We start from the raw sequence: 19,514 nt of genomic DNA, 5'->3' as shown, positions 1-19,514 counted from the left end.
AATACCGACTTAAGTACAGGAAGACTAAGTCTCCCTACTGTCTATGTTTTGAGCGTTTCCTGAGTCATCAGTTTTACTTTCCGATGCACCTCTGCATGTTTTTCTATATCCCTTGGACCTTCCCATTCACGATGAAACACAGAAATTTAATCGGAAATAAATATAAGAGACACAATGCCGACGTAAGTACAGGAAGACTGAGTCTTCCTACTGTCTATGTTTTGAGCGTTTCCTGTGTCACCAGTCTTACATTCCGAAGCACCTCTGCAGGTTTACTGTATCCCTTCGACCTTCCCATTGACGATGAAACACAGAAATTGCATCGGAATTAAATATAAGAGACACAATGCCGACTTAAGTACAGGAAGAATGAGTCTTCCTACTGTCTATGTTTTGAGCGTTTCCTGTGTCACTAGTTTTACATTCCGATGCACCTCTGTAGGTTTACTGTATCCCTTAGACCTTCCCATTGACGATGAAACACAGAAATTGCATCGGAATTAAATCTAAGAGACACAATGCTGACTTAAGTACAGGAAGACTGAGTCTTCCTACTGTCTATGTTTTTAGCGTTTCCTGTGTCACCAGTTTTACATTCTGATGCACCTCTGCAGGTTTATTGTATCCCTTGGACCTTCCCATTGACGATGAAACACAGAAATTGCATCTGAATTAAATATAAGAGACACAATGCCGACTTAAGTACAGGAAGACTAAGTCTTCCTACTGTCTATGTTTTGAGCGTTTCCTGTGTCATCAGTTTTACTTTCCGATGAACATCTGCAGGTTTACTATATCCCTTGGACGTTCCCATTCACGATGAAACACAGATATTTCATCGGAAATTAATATAAGAGACACAATGCCGACTTAAGTACAGGAAGACTGAGTCTTCTTACAGTCAATCTTTTGAGCGTTTCCTGTGTCACTAGTTTTACATTCCGATGCACCTTTGCAGGTTTACTGTATCCCTTGGACCTTCCCATTGACGATGAAACACAGAAATTGCATCGGAATTAAATATAAGAGACACAATGCCGACTTAAGTACAGGAAGACTGAGTCTTCCTACAGTCTATGTTTTGAGCGTTTCCTGTGTCACTAGTTTTACATTCTGATGCACCTCTGCAGGCTTACTGTATCCTTTGGACCTTCCCATTGACGATGAAACACAGAAATTGCATCGGAATTAAATATAAGAGACACAACGCCGACTTAAGTACAGGAAGACTGAGTCGTCCTACTGTCTATGTTTTGAGCGTTTCCTGTGTCACCAGTTTTACATTCGGATGCACCTCTGCACGTTTACTGTATCCCTTGGACTTTCCATTGACGATGAAGCACAGAAATTGCATCGGAATTAAATATAAGAGACACAATGCCGACTTAAGTACAGGAAGACTGAGTCTTCCTACTGTCTATGTTTTGAGCGTTTCCTGTGTCACCAGTTTTACATTCCGATGCACCTCTGCAGGTTTACTGTATCCCTTGGACCTTCACAGTGAGGATGAAACACTGAAATAGCATCGGAATTAAATATAAGAGACACAATGCCGACTTAAGTAAAGGATGACTGAGTCTTCCTAATGTCTATGTTTAGAGCGTTTCCTGTGTCACTAGTTTTACATTCCGATGCACCATTGCAGGTTTACTGTATCCCTTGGACCTTCCCATTGACGATGTAACACAGAAATTGAATCGGAATTAAATATAAGAGACACAACGCCGACTTAAGTACAGGAAGACTGAGTCTTCCTACTGTCTATGTTTTGAGCGTTTCCTGTGTCACCAGTTTTACATTCTGATGCACCTCTGCAGGTTTACTGTATCCCTTGGACCTTCCCATTGACGACGAAACACAGAAATTGCATCGGAATTAAATATAAGAGACACAATGCCGACTTAAGTACAAGAAAACAGTCTTCTTACAGTCAATGCTTTGAGCGTTTCCTGTGTCACCAGTTTTACATTCCGATGCACATCTGCAGGTTTACTGTATCCCCTGGACCATCCCATTGGCGATGAAACACACAAATTGCATCGAAATTAAATATAAGAGACACAATGCCGACTTAAGTACAGGAAGACTGAGTCTTCCTACTGTCTATGTTTTGAGCGTTTCCTGTGTCACCACTTTTACATTCCGATGCACCTCTGATGGGTTACTGTATCCATTGCACCTTCCCATTGTCGATGAAACACAGAAATCGCATCGGAATTAAATATAAGAGACGCAATGCCGACTTAAGTACAGCAAGACTGAGACTTCCTACTGTCTATGTTTTGAGCGTTTCCTGTGTCACCAGTTTTACATTCCGATGCACCTCTGGCGGTCTACTGTATCCCTTGCACCTTCCCATTGTCGATGAAACACAGAAATCGCATCGGAATTAAATATAAGAGACACAATGCCGACTTAAGTACAGGAAGACTGAGACTTCCTACTGTCTATGTTTTGAGCGTTTCCTGTGTCACCAGTTTTACATTCGGATGCACCTCTGCAGGTTTACTGTATCCCTTGGACCTTCACAGTGACGATGAAACACAGAAATTGCATCGGAATTAAATATAAGAGACACAATGCCGACTTAAGTACAGGAAGACTGAGTCTTCCTACTGTCTATGTTTTGAGCGTTTCCTGTGTCACTAGTTTTACATTCCGATGCACCTTTGCAGGTTTACTGTATCCCTTGGACCTTCCCATTGACGATGAAACACAGAAATTGCATCGGAATTAAATATAAGAGACACAATGCCGACTTAAGTACAGGAAGACTGAGTCTTCCTACAGTCTATGTTTTGAGCGTTTCCTGTGTCACTAGTTTTACATTCTGATGCACCTCTGCAGGCTTACTGTATCCTTTGGACCTTCCCATTGACGATGAAACACAGAAATTGCATCGGAATTAAATATAAGAGACACAACGCCGACTTAAGTACAGGAAGACTGAGTCGTCCTACTGTCTATGTTTTGAGCGTTTCCTGTGTCACCAGTTTTACATTCGGATGCACCTCTGCACGTTTACTGTATCCCTTGGACCTTCCATTGACGATGAAGCACAGAAATTGCATCGGAATTAAATATAAGAGACACAATGCCGACTTAAGTACAGGAAGACTGAGTCTTCCTACTGTCTATGTTTTGAGCGTTTCCTGTGTCACCAGTTTTACATTCCGATGCACCTCTGCAGGTTTACTGTATCCCTTGGACCTTCACAGTGACGATGAAACACTGAAATAGCATCGGAATTAAATATAAGAGACACAATGCCGACTTAAGTAAAGGATGACTGAGTCTTCCTAATGTCTATGTTTAGAGCGTTTCCTGTGTCACTAGTTTTACATTCCGATGCACCATTGCAGGTTTACTGTATCCCTTGGACCTTCCCATTGACGATGTAACACAGAAATTGAATCGGAATTAAATATAAGAGACACAATGCCGACTTAAGTACAGGAAGACTGAGTCTTCCTACTGTCTATGTTTTGAGCGTTTCCTGTGTCACCAGTTTTACATTCTGATGCACCTCTGCAGGTTTACTGTATCCCTTGGACCTTCCCATTGACGACGAAACACAGAAATTGCATCGGAATTAAATATAAGAGACACAATGCCGACTTAAGTACAGGAAGACTGAGTCTTCCTACTGTCTATGTTTTGAGCGTTTCCTGTGTCACTAGTTTTACATTCCGATGCACCTTTGCAGGTTTACTGTATCCCTTGGACCTTCCCATTGACGATGAAACACAGAAATTGCATCGGAATTAAATATAAGAGACACAATGCCGACTTAAGTACAGGAAGACTGAGTCTTCCTACAGTCTATGTTTTGAGCGTTTCCTGTGTCACTAGTTTTACATTCTGATGCACCTCTGCAGGCTTACTGTATCCTTTGGACCTTCCCATTGACGATGAAACACAGAAATTGCATCGGAATTAAATATAAGAGACACAACGCCAGCTTAAGTACAGGAAGACTGAGTCGTCCTACTGTCTATGTTTTGAGCGTTTCCTGTGTCACCAGTTTTACATTCGGATGCACCTCTGCACGTTTACTGTATCCCTTGGACCTTCCATTGACGATGAAGCACAGAAATTGCATCGGAATTAAATATAAGAGACACAATGCCGACTTAAGTACAGGAAGACTGAGTCTTCCTACTGTCTATGTTTTGAGCGTTTCCTGTGTCACCAGATTTACATTCCGATGCACCTCTGCAGGTTTACTGTATCCCTTGGACCTTCACAGTGACGATGAAACACTGAAATAGCATCGGAATTAAATATAAGAGACACAATGCCGACTTAAGTAAAGGATGACTGAGTCTTCCTAATGTCTATGTTTAGAGCGTTTCCTGTGTCACTAGTTTTACATTCCGATGCACCATTGCAGGTTTACTGTATCCCTTGGACCTTCCCATTGACGATGTAACACAGAAATTGAATCGGAATTAAATATAAGAGACACAATGCCGACTTAAGTACAGGAAGACTGAGTCTTCCTACTGTCTATGTTTTGAGCGTTTCCTGTGTCACCAGTTTTACATTCTGATGCACCTCTGCAGGTTTACTGTATCCCTTGGACCTTCCCATTGACGACGAAACACAGAAATTGCATCGGAATTAAATATAAGAGACACAATGCCGACTTAAGTACAAGAAAACAGTCTTCTTACAGTCAATGCTTTGAGCGTTTCCTGTGTTACCAGTTTTACATTCCGATGCACATCTGCAGGTTTACTGTATCCCCTGGACCATCCCATTGGCGATGAAACACACAAATTGCAGTGAAATTAAATATAAGAGACACAATGCCGACTTAAGTACAGGAAGACTGAGTTTTCCTACTGTCTATGTTTTGAGCGATTCCTGTGTCACCAGTTTTACATTCCGATGCACCTCTGGCGGTTTACTGTATCCCTTGGACCTTCCCATTGACGATGAAACACGGAAATTGCATCGGAATTAAATATAAGAGACACAATGCCGACATAAGTACAGGAAGACTGAGTCTTCCTACTGTCAATGATTTGAGCGTTTCCTGTGTCATCAGTTTTACATTCCGATGTACCTCTGCTGGTTTACTGTATCCCTTGGACCTTCCCATTGACGATGAAAATCAGAAATTGCATAGGAATTAAATATAAGAGTCACAATGCCGTCTTAAGTACAGGAAGACTGAGTCTTCCTACTGTCTATGATTTGAGCGTTTCCTGAGTCACCAGTTTTACATTCCAATGCACCTCTGCAGGTTTACTGTATCTCTTGGACCTTCCCATTGACGATGAAAAACAGAAATTGCATCGGATTTAAATATAAGATACACAATACCGACTTAAGTACAGGAAGACTAAGTCTCCCTACTGTCTATGTTTTGAGCGTTTCCTGAGTCATCAGTTTTACTTTCCGATGCACCTCTGCATGTTTTTCTATATCCCTTGGACCTTCCCATTCACGATGAAACACAGAAATTTAATCGGAAATAAATATAAGAGACACAATGCCGACGTAAGTACAGGAAGACTGAGTCTTCCTACTGTCTATGTTTTGAGCGTTTCCTGTGTCACCAGTCTTACATTCCGAAGCACCTCTGCAGGTTTACTGTATCCCTTCGACCTTCCCATTGACGATGAAACACAGAAATTGCATCGGAATTAAATATAAGAGACACAATGCCGACTTAAGTACAGGAAGAATGAGTCTTCCTACTGTCTATGTTTTGAGCGTTTCCTGTGTCACTAGTTTTACATTCCGATGCACCTCTGTAGGTTTACTGTATCCCTTAGACCTTCCCATTGACGATGAAACACAGAAATTGCATCGGAATTAAATCTAAGAGACACAATGCTGACTTAAGTACAGGAAGACTGAGTCTTCCTACTGTCTATGTTTTTAGCGTTTCCTGTGTCACCAGTTTTACATTCTGATGCACCTCTGCAGGTTTATTGTATCCCTTGGACCTTCCCATTGACGATGAAACACAGAAATTGCATCTGAATTAAATATAAGAGACACAATGCCGACTTAAGTACAGGAAGACTAAGTCTTCCTACTGTCTATGTTTTGAGCGTTTCCTGTGTCATCAGTTTTACTTTCCGATGAACATCTGCAGGTTTACTATATCCCTTGGACGTTCCCATTCACGATGAAACACAGATATTTCATCGGAAATTAATATAAGAGACACAATGCCGACTTAAGTACAGGAAGACTGAGTCTTCTTACAGTCAATCTTTTGAGCGTTTCCTGTGTCACTAGTTTTACATTCCGATGCACCTTTGCAGGTTTACTGTATCCCTTGGACCTTCCCATTGACGATGAAACACAGAAATTGCATCGGAATTAAATATAAGAGACACAATGCCGACTTAAGTACAGGAAGACTGAGTCTTCCTACAGTCTATGTTTTGAGCGTTTCCTGTGTCACTAGTTTTACATTCTGATGCACCTCTGCAGGCTTACTGTATCCTTTGGACCTTCCCATTGACGATGAAACACAGAAATTGCATCGGAATTAAATATAAGAGACACAACGCCGACTTAAGTACAGGAAGACTGAGTCGTCCTACTGTCTATGTTTTGAGCGTTTCCTGTGTCACCAGTTTTACATTCGGATGCACCTCTGCACGTTTACTGTATCCCTTGGACTTTCCATTGACGATGAAGCACAGAAATTGCATCGGAATTAAATATAAGAGACACAATGCCGACTTAAGTACAGGAAGACTGAGTCTTCCTACTGTCTATGTTTTGAGCGTTTCCTGTGTCACCAGTTTTACATTCCGATGCACCTCTGCAGGTTTACTGTATCCCTTGGACCTTCACAGTGAGGATGAAACACTGAAATAGCATCGGAATTAAATATAAGAGACACAATGCCGACTTAAGTAAAGGATGACTGAGTCTTCCTAATGTCTATGTTTAGAGCGTTTCCTGTGTCACTAGTTTTACATTCCGATGCACCATTGCAGGTTTACTGTATCCCTTGGACCTTCCCATTGACGATGTAACACAGAAATTGAATCGGAATTAAATATAAGAGACACAACGCCGACTTAAGTACAGGAAGACTGAGTCTTCCTACTGTCTATGTTTTGAGCGTTTCCTGTGTCACCAGTTTTACATTCTGATGCACCTCTGCAGGTTTACTGTATCCCTTTGACCTTCCCATTGACGACGAAACACAGAAATTGCATCGGAATTAAATATAAGAGACACAATGCCGACTTAAGTACAAGAAAACAGTCTTCTTACAGTCAATGCTTTGAGCGTTTCCTGTGTCACCAGTTTTACATTCCGATGCACATCTGCAGGTTTACTGTATCCCCTGGACCATCCCATTGGCGATGAAACACACAAATTGCATCGAAATTAAATATAAGAGACACAATGCCGACTTAAGTACAGGAAGACTGAGTCTTCCTACTGTCTATGTTTTGAGCGTTTCCTGTGTCACCACTTTTACATTCCGATGCACCTCTGATGGGTTACTGTATCCATTGCACCTTCCCATTGTCGATGAAACACAGAAATCGCATCGGAATTAAATATAAGAGACGCAATGCCGACTTAAGTACAGCAAGACTGAGACTTCCTACTGTCTATGTTTTGAGCGTTTCCTGTGTCACCAGTTTTACATTCCGATGCACCTCTGGCGGTCTACTGTATCCCTTGCACCTTCCCATTGTCGATGAAACACAGAAATCGCATCGGAATTAAATATAAGAGACACAATGCCGACTTAAGTACAGGAAGACTGAGACTTCCTACTGTCTATGTTTTGAGCGTTTCCTGTGTCACCAGTTTTACATTCGGATGCACCTCTGCAGGTTTACTGTATCCCTTGGACCTTCACAGTGACGATGAAACACAGAAATTGCATCGGAATTAAATATAAGAGACACAATGCCGACTTAAGTACAGGAAGACTGAGTCTTCCTACTGTCTATGTTTTGAGCGTTTCCTGTGTCACTAGTTTTACATTCCGATGCACCTTTGCAGGTTTACTGTATCCCTTGGACCTTCCCATTGACGATGAAACACAGAAATTGCATCGGAATTAAATATAAGAGACACAATGCCGACTTAAGTACAGGAAGACTGAGTCTTCCTACAGTCTATGTTTTGAGCGTTTCCTGTGTCACTAGTTTTACATTCTGATGCACCTCTGCAGGCTTACTGTATCCTTTGGACCTTCCCATTGACGATGAAACACAGAAATTGCATCGGAATTAAATATAAGAGACACAACGCCGACTTCAGTACAGGAAGACTGAGTCGTCCTACTGTCTATGTTTTGAGCGTTTCCTGTGTCACCAGTTTTACATTCGGATGCACCTCTGCACGTTTACTGTATCCCTTGGACCTTCCATTGACGATGAAGCACAGAAATTGCATCGGAATTAAATATAAGAGACACAATGCCGACTTAAGTACAGGAAGACTGAGTCTTCCTACTGTCTATGTTTTGAGCGTTTCCTGTGTCACCAGTTTTACATTCCGATGCACTTCTGCAGGTTTACTGTATCCCTTGGACCTTCACAGTGACGATGAAACACTGAAATAGCATCGGAATTAAATATAAGAGACACAATGCCGACTTAAGTAAAGGATGACTGAGTCTTCCTAATGTCTATGTTTAGAGCGTTTCCTGTGTCACTAGTTTTACATTCCGATGCACCATTGCAGGTTTACTGTATCCCTTGGACCTTCCCATTGACGATGTAACACAGAAATTGAATCGGAATTAAATATAAGAGACACAATGCCGACTTAAGTACAGGAAGACTGAGTCTTCCTACTGTCTATGTTTTGAGCGTTTCCTGTGTCACCAGTTTTACATTCTGATGCACCTCTGCAGGTTTACTGTATCCCTTGGACCTTCCCATTGACGACGAAACACAGAAATTGCATCGGAATTAAATATAAGAGACACAATGCCGACTTAAGTACAAGAAAACAGTCTTCTTACAGTCAATGCTTTGAGCGTTTCCTGTGTTACCAGTTTTACATTCCGATGCACATCTGCAGGTTTACTGTATCCCCTGGACCATCCCATTGGCGATGAAACACACAAATTGCAGTGAAATTAAATATAAGAGACACAATGCCGACTTAAGTACAGGAAGACTGAGTTTTCCTACTGTCTATGTTTTGAGCGATTCCTGTGTCACCAGTTTTACATTCCGATGCACCTCTGGCGGTTTACTGTATCCCTTGCACCTTCCCATTGTCGATGAAACACAGAAATCGCATCGGAATTAAATATAAAAGACACAATGCCGACTTAAGTACAGGAAGACTGAGACTTCCTACTGTCTATGTTTTGAGCGTTTCCTGTGTCACCAGTTTTACATTCGGATGCACCTCTGCAGGTTTACTGTATCCCTTGGACCTTCCCATTGACGATGAAACACGGAAATTGCATCGGAATTAAATATAAGAGACACAATGCCGACATAAGTACAGGAAGACTGAGTCTTCCTACTGTCAATGATTTGAGCGTTTCCTGTGTCATCAGTTTTACATTCCGATGTACCTCTGCTGGTTTACTGTATCCCTTGGACCTTCCCATTGACGATGAAAATCAGAAATTGCATAGGAATTAAATATAAGAGTCACAATGCCGTCTTAAGTACAGGAAGACTGAGTCTTCCTACTGTCTATGATTTGAGCGTTTCCTGAGTCACCAGTTTTACATTCCAATGCACCTCTGCAGGTTTACTGTATCTCTTGGACCTTCCCATTGACGATGAAAAACAGAAATTGCATCGGATTTAAATATAAGATACACAATACCGACTTAAGTACAGGAAGACTAAGTCTCCCTACTGTCTATGTTTTGAGCGTTTCCTGAGTCATCAGTTTTACTTTCCGATGCACCTCTGCATGTTTTTCTATATCCCTTGGACCTTCCCATTCACGATGAAACACAGAAATTTAATCGGAAATAAATATAAGAGACACAATGCCGACGTAAGTACAGGAAGACTGAGTCTTCCTACTGTCTATGTTTTGAGCGTTTCCTGTGTCACCAGTCTTACATTCCGAAGCACCTCTGCAGGTTTACTGTATCCCTTCGACCTTCCCATTGACGATGAAACACAGAAATTGCATCGGAATTAAATATAAGAGACACAATGCCGACTTAAGTACAGGAAGAATGAGTCTTCCTACTGTCTATGTTTTGAGCGTTTCCTGTGTCACTAGTTTTACATTCCGATGCACCTCTGTAGGTTTACTGTATCCCTTAGACCTTCCCATTGACGATGAAACACAGAAATTGCATCGGAATTAAATCTAAGAGACACAATGCCGACTTAAGTACAGGAAGACTGAGTCTTCCTACTGTCTATGTTTTTAGCGTTTCCTGTGTCACCAGTTTTACATTCTGATGCACCTCTGCAGGTTTATTGTATCCCTTGGACCTTCCCATTGACGATGAAACACAGAAATTGCATCTGAATTAAATATAAGAGACACAATGCCGACTTAAGTACAGGAAGACTAAGTCTTCCTACTGTCTATGTTTTGAGCGTTTCCTGTGTCATCAGTTTTACTTTCCGATGAACATCTGCAGGTTTACTATATCCCTTGGACGTTCCCATTCACGATGAAACACAGATATTTCATCGGAAATTAATATAAGAGACACAATGCCGACTTAAGTACAGGAAGACTGAGTCTTCTTACAGTCAATCTTTTGAGGGTTTCCTGTGTCACCAGTTTTACATTCCGATGCACATCTGCAGGTTTACTGTATCCCCTGGACCATCCCATTGGCGATGAAACACACAAATTGCATCGAAATTAAATATAAGAGACACAATGCCGACTTAAGTACAGGAAGACTGAGTCTTCCTACTGTCTATGTTTTGAGCGTTTCCTGTGTCACCACTTTTACATTCCGATGCACCTCTGATGGGTTACTGTATCCATTGCACCTTCCCATTGTCGATGAAACACAGAAATCGCATCGGAATTAAATATAAGAGACGCAATGCCGACTTAAGTACAGCAAGACTGAGACTTCCTACTATCTATATTTGAGCGTTTCCTGTGTCACCAGTTTTACATTCCGATGCACCTCTGGCGGTTTACTGTATCCCTTGCACCTTCCCATTGTCGATGAAACACAGAAATCGCATCGGAATTAAATATAAGAGACACAATGCCGACTTAAGTACAGGAAGACTGAGACTTCCTACTGTCTATGTTTTGAGCGTTTCCTGTGTCACCAGTTTTACATTCGGATGCACCTCTGCAGGTTTACTGTATCCCTTGGACCTTCCCATTGACGATGAAACACGGAAATTGCATCGGAATTAAATATAAGAGACACAATGCCGACATAAGTACAGGAAGACTGAGTCTTCCTACTGTCAATGATTTGAGCGTTTCCTGTGTCATCAGTTTTACATTCCGATGTACTTCTGCTGGTTTACTGTATCCCTTGGACCTTCCCATTGACGATGAAAATCAGAAATTGCAAAGGAATTAAATATAAGAGTCACAATGCCGTCTTAAGTACAGGAAGACTGAGTCTTCCTACTGTCTATGATTTGAGCGTTTCCTGTGTCACCAGTCTTACATTCCGAAGCACCTCTGCAGGTTTACTGTATCCCTTGGACCTTCCCATTCACGATGAAACACAGATATTTAATCGGAAATAAATATAAGAGACACAATGCCGACGTAAGTACAGGAAGACTGAGTCTTCCTACTGTCTATGTTTTGAGCGTTTCCTGTGTCACCAGTCTTACATTCCGAAGCACCTCTGCAGGTTTACTGTATCCCTTCGACCTTCCCATTGACGATGAAACACAGAAATTGCATCGGAATTAAATATAAGAGACACAATGCCGACTTAAGTACAGGAAGAATGAGTCTTCCTCCTGTCTATGTTTTGAGCGTTTCCTGTGTCACTAGTTTTACATTCCGATGCACCTCTGTAGGTTTACTGTATCCCTTAGACCTTCCCATTGACGATGAAACACAGAAATTGCATCGGAATTAAATGTAAGAGACACAATGCCGACTTAAGTACAGGAAGACTGAGTCTTCCTACTGTCTATGTTTTTAGCGTTTCCTGTGTCACCAGTTTTACATTCTGATGCACCTCTGCAGGTTTACTGTATCCCTTGGACCTTCCCATTGACGATGAAACACAGAATTTGCATCTGAATTAAATATAAGAGACACAATGCCGACTTAAGTACAGGAAGACTAAGTCTTCCTACTGTCTATGTTTTGAGCGTTTCCTGTGTCATCAGTTTTACTTTCCGATGCACATCTGCAGGTTTACTATATCCCTTGGACCTTCCCATTCACGATGAAACACAGATATTTCATCGGAAATTAATATAAGAGACACAATGCCGACTTAAGTACAGGAAGACTGAGTCTTCCTACTGTCTATGTTTTGAGCGTTTCCTGTGTCACCAGTTTTACATTCTGATGCACCTCTGCAGGTTTACTGTATCCCTTGGACCTTCACAGTGACGATGAAACACAGAAATAGCATCGGAATTAAATATAAGAGACACAATGCCGACTTAAGTACAGGAAGACTGAGTCTTCCTACTGTCTATGTTTTGAGCGTTTCCTGTGTCACTAGTTTTACATTCCGATGCACCTTTGCAGGTTTACTGTATCCCTTGGACCTTCCCATAGACGATGAAACCCAGAAATTGCATCGGAATTAAATATAAGAGACACAATGCCGACTTAAGTACAGGAAGACTGAGTCTTCCTACTGTCTATGTTTTGAGCGTTTCCTGTGTCACCAGTTTTACATTCTGATGCACCTCTGCAGGCTTACTGTATCCCTTGGACCTTCCCATTGACGATGAAACACAGAAATTGCATCGGAATTAAATATAAGAGACACAATGCCGACTTAAGTACAAGAAAACAGTCTTCTTACATTCAATGTTTTGAGGGTTTCCTGTGTCACCAGTTTTACATTCCGATGCACATCTGCAGGTTTACTGCATCCCCTGGACCATCCCATTGGCGATGAAACACACAAATTGCATCGAAATTAAATATAGGAGACACAATGCCGACTTAAGTACAGGAAGACTGAGTCTTCCTACTGTCTATGTTTTGAGCGTTTCCTGTGTCACCACTTTTACATTCCGATGCACCTCTGAAGGTTTACTGTATCCATTGCACCTTCCCATTGTCGATGAAACACAGAAATCGCATCGGAATTAAATATAAGAGACGCAATGCCGACTTAAGTACAGCAAGACTGAGACTTCCTACTGTCTATGTTTTGAGCGTTTCCTGTGTCACCAGTTTTACATTCGGATGCACCTCTGCACGTTTACTGTATCCCTTGGACCTTCCCATTGACGATGAAACACAGAAATTGCATCGGAATTAAATATAAGAGACACAATGCCGACTTAAGTACAGGAAGACTGAGTCTTATTACTGTCAATGATTTAAGCGTTTCCTGTGTCATCAGTTTTACATTCCGATGCACCTCTGCAGGTTTACTGTATCCCTTAGACCTTCCCACTGTCGATGAAAATCAGAAATTGCATCGGAATTATATAAAAGATACACAACGCCGACTTAAGTACATGAAAACTGAGTCTTCTTACGGTCTATGTTATGAGCGTTTCCTGTGTCACCAGGTTTAAATTCCGAAGCGCCTCTGCAGGTTTACTGTATCCCTTCGACCTTCCCATTGACGATGAAACACAGAAATTGCATCGGAATTAAATATAAGAGACACAATGCCGACTTAAGTACAGGAAGACTGAGTCTTCCTACTGTCTATGTTTTGAGTGTTTCCTGTGTCACTAGTTTTACATTCCGATGCACCTCTGCAGGTTTACTGTATCCCTTGGACCTTCCCATTGACGATGAAACACAGAAATTGCATCGGAATTAAATGTAAGAGAATTAATGCCGACTTAAGTACAGGAAGACTGAGTCTTCCTGCTGTCTATGTTTTTAGCGTTTCCTGTGTCACCAGTTTTACATTCTGATGCACCTCTGCAGGTTTACTGTAACCCTTGGACCTTCCCATTGCAGGTTTACTGTATCCCTTCTACCTTCCCATTGACGATGAAACACAGAAATTGCATCGGAATTAAATATAAGAGACACAATGCCGACTTAAGTACAGGAAGACTGAGTCTTCCTACTGTCTACGTTTTGAGCGTTTCCTGTGTCACCAGTTTTACATTCTGATGCACCTCTGCAGGTTTACTGTATCCCTTGGACCTTCCCATTGACGAAGAAACAGAGAAATTGGATCGGAATTAAATATAAGAGACACATGCCGACTTAAGTACAAGAAAACAGTCTTCTTACAGTCAATGTTTTGAGCGTTTCCTGTGTCACCAGTTTTACATTCCGATGCACATCTGCAGGTTTACTGTATCCCCTGGACCATCCCATTGGCGATGAAACACACAAATTGCAGTGAAATTAAATATAAGAGACACAATGCCGACTTAAGTACAGGAAGACTGAGTTTTCCTACTGTCTATGTTTTGAGCGATTCCTGTGTCACCAGTTTTACATTCCGATGCACCTCTGGCGGTTTACTGTATGCCTTGCACCTTCCCATTGTCGATGAAACACAGAAATCGCATCGGAATGAAATATAAGAGACACAATGCCGACTTAAGTACAGGAAGACTGAAACTTCCTACTGTCTATGTTTTGAGCGTTCCCTGTGTCACCAGTTTTACATTCGGATGCACCTCTGCAGGTTTACTGTATCCCTAGGACCTTCCCATTGACGATGAAAGACAGAAATTGCATCGGAATTAAATATAAGAGACACAATGCCGACATAAGTACAGGAAGACTGAGTCTTCCTACTGTCAATGATTTGAGCGTTTCCTGTGTCATCAGTTTTACATTCCGATGTACCTCTGCAGGTTTACTGTATCCCTTGGACCTTCCCATTGACGATGAAAATCAGAAATTGCATCGGAATTAAATATAAGAGTCACAATGCCGTCTTAAGTACAGGAAGACTGAGTCTTCCTACTGTCTATGATTTGAGCGTTTCCTGAGTCACCAGTTTTACATTCCGATGCACCTCTGCAGGTTTACTGTATCCCTTGGACCTTCCCATTGACGATGAAAAACAGAAATTGCATCGGATTTAAATATAAGATACACAATGCCGACTTAAGTACAGGAAGACTAAGTCTCCCTACATTCTATGTTTTGAGCGTTTCCTGAGTCATCAGTTTTACTTTCCGATGCACCTCTGCATGTTTACTATATCCCTTGGACCTTCCCATTCACGATGAAACACAGAAATTTAATCGGAAATAAATATAAGAGACACAATGCCGACTTAAGTACAGGAAGACTGAGTCTTCCTACTGTCTATGTTTTGAGCGTTTCCTGTGTCACCAGTTTTACATTCCGATGTACCTCTGCACGTTTACTGTATCCCTTCGACCTTCCCATTGACGATGAAACACAGAAATTGCATCGGAATTAAATATAAGAGACACAATGCCGACTTAAGTACAGGAGGAATGAGACTTCCTACTGTCTATGTTTTGAGCGTTTCCTGTGTCACTAGTTTTACATTCCGATGCACCTCTGTAGGTTTACTGTATCCCTTAGACCTTCCCATTGACGATGAAACACAGAAATTGCATCGGAATTAAATGTAAGAGACACAATGCCGACTTAAGTACAGGAAGACTGAGTCTTCCCATTGTCTATGTTTTTAGCGTTTCCTGTGTCACCAGTTTTCCATTCTGATGCACCTCTGCAGGTTTACTGTATCCCTTGGACCTTACCATTGACGATGAAACACAGAAATTGCATCGGAATTAAATATAAGAGACACAATGCAGACTTAAGTACAGGAAGACTAAGTCTTCCTACTGTCTATGTTTTGAGTGTTTTCTGTGTCATCAGTTTTACTTTCCGATGCACCTCTGCAGGTTTACTATATCCCTTGGACCTTCCCACTCACGATGAAACACAGATATTTCATCGGAAATAAATATAAGAGACACAATGCCGACTTAAGTACAGGAAGACTGAGTCTTCCTACTGTCTATGTTTTGAGCGTTTCCTGTGTCACCAGTTTTACATTTTAATGCACCTCTGCAGGTTTACTGAATCCCTAGGACCTTCACAGTGACGATGAATCACAGAAATAGCATCGGAATTAAATATAAGAGACACAATGCCAAATTAAGTACAGGAAGACTGAGTCTTCATACTGTCTATGTTTTGAGCGTTTCCTGTGTCACTAGTTTTACATTCCGATGCACCATTGCAGGTTTACTGTATCCCTTGGACCTTCCCATTGACGATGAAACACAGAAATTGCATCGGAATTAAATATAAGAGACACAATGCCGACTTAAGTACAGGAAGACTGAGTCTTCCTACTGTGTATGTTTTGAGCGTTTACTGTGTCACCAGTTTTACATTCTGATGCACCTCTGCAGGCTTACTGTATCCCTTGGACCTTCCCATTGACGATTAAACACAGAAATTGCATCGGAATTAAATATAAGAGACACAATGCCGCCTTAAGTACAGGAAGACTGAGTCTTCCTACTGTCTATGTTTTGAGCGTTTCCTGTGTCACCAGTATTACATTCCGATGCACCTCTACAGGTTTACTGTATCCCTTGGACCTTCACAGTGACGATGAAACACAGAAATTGCATCGAAATTAAATATAAGAGACACAATGCCGACTTAAGTACAGGAAGACTAAGTCTTCCTACTGTCTATGTTTTGAGCGTTTCCTGTGTCACCAGTTTTACATTCTGATGCACCTCTGCAGGTTAACTGTATCCCTTGGTCCTTCACAGTGACGATGAAACACAGAAATAGCATCGGAATTAAATATAAGAGACACAATGCCGAGTTAGGTACAGGATGACTGAGTCTTCCTACTGTGTATGTTTAGAGCGTTTCCTGTGTCACTAGTTTTACATTCCGATGCACCATTGCAGGTTTACTGTATCCCTTGGACCTTCCCATTGACGATGAAACACAGAAATTGCATCGGAATTAAATATAAGAGACACAATGCCGACTTAAGTACAGGAAGACTGAGTCTTCCTACTGTCTATGTTTTGAGCGTTTCCTGTGTCACCAGTTTTACATTCCGATGCACATATGCAGGTTTACTGTATCCCCTGTACCATCCCATTGGCGATGAAACATACAAATTGCAGTGAAATTAAATATAAGAGACACAATACCGACTTAAGTACAGGAAGACTGAGTTTTCCTACTGTCTATGTTTTGAGCGATTCCTGTGTCACCAGTTTTACATTCCGATTCACCTCTGTCGGTTTACTGTATCCCTTGCACCTTCCCATTGTCGATGAAACACAGAAATCGCATCGGAATTAAATATAAGAGACACAATGCCGACTTAAGTACAGGAAGACCGAGACTTCCTACTGTCTATGCTTTGAGCGTTTCCTGTGTCACCAGTTTTACATTCGGATGCACCTCTGCAGGTTTACTGTATCCCTTGGACCTTCCCATTGACGATGAAACACAGAAATTGCATCGGAATTAAATATAAGAGACACAGTGCCGACATAAGTACAGGAAGACTGAGTCTTCCTACTGTCAATGATTTGAGCGTTTCCTGTGTCATCAGTTTTACATTCCTATGTACCTCTGCAGGTTTACTGTATCCCTTGGACCTTCCCATTGACGATGAAAATCAGAAATTGCATCGGAATTAAATATAAGAGTCACAATGCCGTCTTAAGTACAGGAAGACTGAGTCTTCCTACTGTCTATGATTTGAGCGTTTCCTGAGTCACCAGTTTTACATTCCGATGCACCTCTGCAGGTTTACTGTATCTCTTGGACCTTCCCATTGACGATGAAAAACAGAAATTGCATCGGATTTAAATATAAGATACACAATGCCGACTTAAGTACAGGAAGACTAAGTCTCCCTACTGTCTATGTTTTGAGCGTTTCCTGAGTCATCAGTTTTACTTTCCGATGCACCTCTGCAGGTTTACTGTATCCCTTCGACCTTCCCATTGACGATGAAACACAGAAATTAAATCGGAATTAAATATAAGAGACACAATGCCGACTTAAGTACAGGAAGAATGAGTCTTCCTACTGTCTATGTTTTGAGCGTTTCCTGTGTCACTAGTTTTACATTCCGATGCACCTCTGTAGGTTTACTGTATCCCTTAGACCTTCCTATTGACGATGAAACACAGAAATTGCATCGGAATTAAATATAAGAGACACAATGCCGACTTAAGTACAGGAAGACTGAGTCTTCCTACTGTCTATGTTTTTAGCGTTTCCTGTGTCACCAGTTTTACATTCTGATGCACCTCTGCAGGTTTACTGTATCCCTTGGACCTTCCCATTGACGATGAAACACAGAAATTGCATCTGAATTAAATATAAGAGACACAATGCCGACTTAAGTACAGGAAGACTAAGTCTTCCTACTGTCTATGTTTTGAGCGTTTCCTGTGTCATCAGTTTTACTTTCCGATGCACCTCTGCAGGTTTACTATATCCCCTGGACCTTCCCATTCACGATGAAACACAGATATTTCATCGGAAATAAATATAAGAGACACAATGCCAACTTAAGTACAGGAAGACTGAGTCTTCCTACTGTCTATGTTTTGAGCGTCTCCTGTGTCACCAGCTTTACATTCTGATGCACCTTTGCAGGTTTACTGTATCCCTAGGACCTTCCCAGTGACGATGAAACACAGAAATAGCATCGGAATTAAATATAAGAGACACAATGCCGACTTAATTACAGGAAGACTGAGTCTTCCTACTGTCTATGCTTTGAGCGATTCCTGTGTCACTAGTTTTACATTCCGATGCACCTTTGCAGGTTTACTGTATCCCTTGGACCTTCCCATAGACGATGAAACCCAGAAATTGCATCGGAATTAAATATAAGCGACACAATGCCGACTTAAGTACAGGAAGACTGAGTATTCCTACTGTCTATGTTTTGAGCGTTTCCTGTGTCACCAGTATTACATTCTGATGCACCTCTGCAGGCTTACTGTATCCCTTGGACCTTCCCATTGACGATGTAACACAGAAATTGCATCGGAATTAAATATAAGAGACACAATGCCGACTTCAGTACTAGAAAACAGTCTTCTTACAGTCAATGTTTTGAGCGTTTCCTGTGTCACCAGTTTTACATTCCGATGCACATCTGCAGGTTTACTGTATCCCCTGGACCATCCCATTGGCGATGAAACACACAAATTGCATCGAAATTAAATATAAGAGACACAATGCCGACTTAAGTACAGGAAGACTGAGTCTTCCTACTGTCTATGTTTTGAGCGTTTCCTGTGTCACCACTTTTACATTCCGATGCACCTCTGAAGGTTGACTGTATCCATTGCACCTTCCCATTGTCGATGAAACACAGAAATCGCATCGGAATTAAATATAAGAGACACAATGCCGACTTAAGTACAGCAAGACTGAGACTTCCTACTGTCTATGCTTTGAGCGTTTCCTGT

Source organism: Schistocerca nitens, chromosome 1 (genome assembly GCF_023898315.1).
Source record: "Schistocerca nitens isolate TAMUIC-IGC-003100 chromosome 1, iqSchNite1.1, whole genome shotgun sequence".
In the NCBI taxonomy this organism is placed as follows: Eukaryota; Metazoa; Arthropoda; class Insecta; order Orthoptera; family Acrididae; genus Schistocerca; species Schistocerca nitens.
The sequence above is the reverse complement of the archived record's forward strand: the minus strand, read 5'-3'. Positions refer to the sequence as shown.